Genomic DNA, 6,000 nt, shown 5'->3' with positions numbered 1-6,000 from the left:
TATGCACAATTCTAAAAGGGCGGGGTATCTGATTTCCAGTCCGCAAAAGACTAGAAAGACAAATCAAAAGGCAGAGCTGGGGGAAGGTGCTAGAAACCAGCACCCCAAGAGAGGGTAGCTCAGAGAACTGATACCCAAGCAGCTGGAAGAGGAGCTTTGCAGAGGCCGCAATGTCAGACTGATTCATGTCAGAGATGACAGCCCCATGCAGAGCCCCCGACTTCGAGAAAGACAGTAACTGTGTCCATCCGCACGTCCTGAAGTCACCAAGACAAGGACAGACCACAATCAACTGCAGCATGGTGAAGAGGCTCACAACTTTTTAAAGGAATCTCTATACAGAATGCTTAAAGTTTTATTTCCTGAAGGATATCAGTAGCATCAAGAGTAGAAATGACTCATTCCCTAAGATTTCGGGATAGCCTAGTTTCACTTTGCGTATTCGCATGCAAGTTATCCTAGAGATAAGGCACACTGTCATCTATTAAGTCAGGCTCTGATGACCATAATTTTGGATCATTGAGTGACAGGTTTCTCAGATTATGAAACAATAATTAGCCTTAACTTCGAGAGTCTGTAAAGCATGTATGACTATCTTGGGGACCCTGCATGTCTGCTAGTGCAGGTTTCACCCCTGATTCTGGCAAGAGCTGGAGTCAGCCTGGGACTGTGGTTATTTCGCATACACGAAAAGTCTGGTAATCTCTTTGAAGAGCCTGGACTGTGTACAAAGATCCCTCCCTTTTTGCATAATAGTACTTTACTTCCTGGATTATAAATATATTATTTTACTAGAGAGAAAGGAACTGGATTTGTGGCACATTTTTGTGCAATGATTTAAGTTAATTCCTCGTGTTCAAAGTGAAACCGTCAGTTATAAGCTGACCAAATGAAGCAATAGATTTCAAACTCAACAGAATCTTTTTATTCACTCTTCCAATCTACATACATCGCAAATTCCAACATAATTACCACCCCAGGTGTCAGTTAAAGAGCAATTTTTTAACTTCCTATGGTGGACACTTCTAAGCATCCACAAAAGTAGACAATAGCATAAAGAACTTCCAGGTCCCCAACCTTCACCTTCAGTTGTTATCAATATTTTGTCAGTCTTAAACAGCATGCCTTAGTGTGCCTACATGAAACTCCTTCTATTTAATTTTCCGGAAGGCTGGAACTGTTCGGGCAGCCAGGCCTACAACCATGAAGTGTGATTAGAAAGATTTCAAAGGCTCTTCACCCTACAGATGATGAGTGCTACCAGGCTTGATTCATTCTTGGTTCTCTCCCTCTCTCTCATACTCTCTCTGAAAATACAAATGCTCCTGCTGGTGGGGAGGGTGGGGCGGGCATTGCTGAAATTCTTAAAACCTTGTTAAGAGTTGGTTTTTATCAAATGATTTTGTTCTAGAATAGGAGACTTTGGAGAGACAGTCTAACATGCTTGCATCTTGGGGATGAACAGGGCCCTGGAGAGAGAAAGAAAACAGTGTGATGTGAGGAAGGAAAGCCAAATTCACAGTTTTGGCTTAGCCCTGGTAGTATTCCTGTAAGAGACTGTCCTAGAAAAAAATCACATGTGGAACATTTTTATTACCAGTAATCAGAGTTTGGGAGTCTTAGGACTATGTTTAAATAGCTTAAATCCATGTTATGTTTCAGCAGTGAGAGAATATTCTGGAATTCAATTATGTCACTATAGGAAGTAGGATGGCTGGTTAGAAACAGTTTTATATTATTTTTTACTTTTTTTCTTTCTTTCTTTCGTTTTTTTCCTTCCTTCCTCTTTCCTTCTTTCTCCTTCCTTCCTTCCTTCCTTCCTTCCTTCCTTCCTTCTTTCTTTCCTTCCTTCTTCTTTCCTCCTTTCGCTTTCTTTCTTGTCTCATTCTTATTGCCCAGGCTGTGCTTGGTGCGCTGTAACCTCCACCTCCGAGGTTCAAGTGATTCTCCTGTCTCAGCTGCCCCAGCAGCTAGGATTACAGGCACAGGCCAGCACGCCTGGCTAATTTTTGTATTTTTTAGTAGGCACAGGGTTTCACCATTTTGGCCAGGCTGGTGTCAAACTCCTGACCTCAGGTGATCTGCCCACCTCGGCCTCCCAAAGTGCTGGGGTTACAGGCGGGAGCCACCACACTCGGCCTATTTTTCACTTTTCAGTTGATAAGATGTTATTCAACAGTTGCCAGCCAACTTTCTTTTAGCAACTGTGACACTGATCCCTCAGCTTAGAATCATTTGAGTGACACTTCTCATTAACATTCCGTAAGAAGAGTGTACCACGATTTTTTTTTTTTTTTTGGCTTAACACGTATGGCTCCTCTCCGTATGTTTGAGAAGTCCCTGCAGCAGGGAGTGGGCACAGGCACGGAACTGCCCAAGGGAGGAGATGGAGCTGTTGTTTGCTGTGCTCGAGATCCAATATTATAAGAGCATCCTTGATGGACCAGCGTGGACCTGACTAAGGTCAGCTTATAGAAAAGCATTCTAGAATTTGGCTGGGTGCAGTGGCTTGTGCCTGTAATTCCAGTACTTTAGGAGGCCAAGTTGGGAGGATGGCTTGAGCCCAGGAGTTTGAGACCAGCCTGGACAACACAGTGAGAAGCCCATCTGTATGAAAAATTTTAAAAATTAGCCAAGACTGGTGGCGCACAACTATAGTCCTGGTTACTTGGAAGACTGAGGTGGGAGGATTGCTTGAGCCTGGAAGGTCAAGGCTGCAGTGAACCGTGATCTCACCCACTGTGCTCCAGCCTGGGCAACAGAGCAAGACCCTGTCTCAATCAATCAATCAATCAATCAATAATAAAAAAGCATTTTGTGAAAATGCACCTGAGCCAGCAGGTTGGTACGCTGTCTATAGTATTAGGTGAAATTCATAGGCAGGGTCCTGTAGTGAAGGCCTCTTGAGAAGCCCACAGGGGTGGCCTGAGGCCCCACACCCAGGCACTGTCCTGCAGCCCTTCCTCACCAGGTGCTTCTGACCCCCAAAACTGTTGGGCATGAAGTTGAAGAACCCGACCACACGGCTTAGAAGAGCCCATCTACTTCTGATATTTTGTCACCAATCATCTCTGCCAAGAATTCTCTGGGCACTTTCGCTGTGCTGAGTAGTGTGGTGGGTCCTCCAGGGAGGTGACAACTGTGTCATCAAGGAGCCTCATTCAAGGTGGAGAAAAGGGTTCACAGAGAGCTAAGGACAGGGCTTCTCCAGCCCCAGTAAGCCTTCATCTCAGTTACCATGGAAACAGTGATTGTATAATTATTTTCCCACCAGGCAGTAGATTCCTAGGTGTAGGAAAGGAAAGGTGTCTGCTTCTATCCCCAAGGCCTAGGAAAGTGCAGGACATGTCATCAGCCTTCATTCCAGGTCTGTGCAATGAACAATAGCCCATTGGCTGGGTTGAACCATGTTTGGAATGACGAGATAAAAGTGAGAGAAGGAACCGGGAGGCCAGCCTGATGAGGGCCTGAGTCCCAGGGAGTTTGGGATCTATCCTTCAGACCACAGAGGCTCACTGAAAGTTTCTGACCAGGGCAGTCACAGGGAGCCCTCCCCGTTTCTGGAAGAGGAATGTGCAGAGAGGCTGAGAGATGGAAGCAGGGAAATCTGAGACAGAGTGGCCCGTGGGAAGCTATTCCAGTAGCAAAAGAGACCTGGAGCTCCTGCCCAACCCTCCCAAGGAACTGTCATGGAGTTGTGAGCCATACAGGTGGGGGTTTGGCCACTTCAGGGTTAGAAGGCTTAACCTACTGGAGCCGTTTAGAATACAGTCAAATAAATAGGGTCGCACAGACAGATTTTGGAGCAATGTTTATATACATCCATGAGTGTCTAGGCACATCCACCTGGAGTTAAGGAACACATTGCCTGGTCACATATTCCTTCCTAGTAATTCTTTCAGGACTTCAAGGCATCGTTTATTTAGCTCCTGGAAGCACTCATTTTCCAGACACACACTCCAGGGCCCTGAGTTCATGGGCGCGCATCTCACTCTCCTGGAATATTTTACTTGCTCTGGCTCAACAGATGATTATGACCATTATTATTAATGTCAGTTCTAATAATAGCAAGGGTCATAAATATGTCTCTTGGGGGCCACCACGTTGATAGCAATTGAAGCCCAAAAGAACATAGTCCCCAGGGACCTGTACTACAAGCTAATCAAGCAGTTAGGAAGGAATTTTTTAAAACTTTCCCCCCTTAATCCCATCTTTACTGTGTGGGTGGAAATCACCACTTGAGAGGTCAGCCCTTAAGGCCATGTGCTGGAGCTGTTTCAAAAGGCTAAGGGACCGCACTGTAGTCCCTGGAGCCCTGCCAAGTAATGGCTGATGTTTAACCCTAGACCAGCCTGTCCAATGGAAATAATGAGAGCCACAGATGTAACTTCGCATTTTCCAGTAGCCACATTTAAAAAAACTATAAAGAGGCTAGGAGCTCATGCCTGTAATCCCAGCACTTTGGGAGGTTGAGATGGGTGGATCACCTGAGGTCAGGAGTTCGAAACCAGCCTGGCCAACATGATGAGACCCTCGTCTCTACTAAAAATACAAAAATGAGCCAGGCATGGTGGCCTGCACATGTAATCCCAGCTACTCTGGAGGCTGAGGCAGGGAGAATTCCTTGAACCCAGGAGGCGGAGGTTGCAGTGAGCCGAGATCGGGCCACTGCCTCCAGCTTGGGTGACAGAGTAAGATTCTATCTCAAAAAGAAAAAAAAAAAGAAAACCTAAAAAGAAACAGTTGAAGTAATCTTTAAAGTACATTTTATTTAACCCTATGTATTCCAAATATTGTTATTCTGACATATAATTCACATAAAAATTGTTAATGGGGCTGGGTGTGGTGGCTCATGTCTATAATCTCAGCACTTTGGGGGTGCCGAGGTGGGTGGATCATCTGGAGTCAAGAGTTTGAGACCAGCCTAGGCAACATGGTGAAAACCCATCTCTACTAAAAATACAAAAATTAGCCAGGTGTGGTGGCGCAGACCTGTAATCCCAGCTACTTGGGAGGCTGAGGCAGGAGAATCACTTGAACTTGGGAGATGAAAGTTGCAGTGAGCCGAGATCCCACCATTGTACTCCAGCCTGGTAACAAGAGCAAAACTCCTGGGTAACAAGAGCAAAACTCCATCTCAAAAAAAAATGAAAAATAAAATGAAATTGTTTATGGGATATTTGAGATTCTCTTTGTTGTCGCTGCTCTGGGAAGGCGCTGGTATGTCACTCGCCGGGCACACGTGCAGGCCAGCCACCCAATGAGGCAGTGACTGCAGGCCTGGAGTACTGGGAAGTAAAACAAGGGAGAACATCCTCCTGATACCAAAATCTGGCAGAGACACAACTAAAAAAGAAAACTACAGGCCAATATCTATGATGAACATTGATGCAAAAATCTTCAGTAAAATACTGGCAAACCGAATCCAACAGCACATCAAAAAGCTTATCCACCACAATCAAGCAGGCTTCATCCTGGGGATGCAAGGCTGGTTCAACATATGCAAATCTATAAATGTAATTCACCACATAAACAGAACCAAAGACAAAAACCACATGATTATCTAAATAGATGCAGAGAAGGCCTTTGACAAAATTCAACAGCCCTTTATGCTAAAAACTCTCAATAAACTAGGTATCGATAGAACGTATCTCAAAACAATAAAAACTATTTATGAGAAACCCGCAGCCAGTATCATACTGAATGGGCGAAAACTGGAAGCATTCCCTTTAAAAACTGGCACTAGACAAGGATGCCCTCTCTCACCACACCTATTCAATATAGTATTGGAAGTCTAGACAGAGCAATTAAGCAAGAAAAAGAAATAAAGAGCATTCAATTAGGAAAAGAAGAAGTCAAATTGTCCCTATTTGCAGACGACATGATCGTATATTTAGAAGACCCCATTGTCTCAGCCCAAAACCTCCTTAAGCTGATAAGCAAATTAGGAAAAGTCTCAGGATAAAAAATCAATGTGCATTCCTATACACCAATAACAGA

General features: G+C 44.5%; 1 protein-coding gene across 1 annotated transcript in view; it reads right to left on the bottom strand.

The window, feature by feature from the left end:
* Positions 1–942: 942 nt before the first annotated feature.
* Positions 943–6,000, bottom strand: part of ATG5 (autophagy related 5) — a 179,353-nt gene continuing 174,295 nt past the window's right edge. Inside the window, exon 9 of the mRNA XM_017543762.2 lies at positions 943–1,469. The gene's annotated coding sequence lies outside the window, so the exon portion shown is untranslated. The remainder of the gene's footprint in view (positions 1,470–6,000) is intronic.

This window comes from Cebus imitator, unplaced genomic scaffold, assembly GCF_001604975.1.
Source record: "Cebus imitator isolate Cc_AM_T3 unplaced genomic scaffold, Cebus_imitator-1.0 Scaffold160, whole genome shotgun sequence".
Taxonomy (NCBI): Eukaryota; Metazoa; Chordata; class Mammalia; order Primates; family Cebidae; genus Cebus; species Cebus imitator.
Note: the sequence above shows the minus strand (reverse complement) of the source record. Positions and strands in the feature narration are given on the sequence as shown.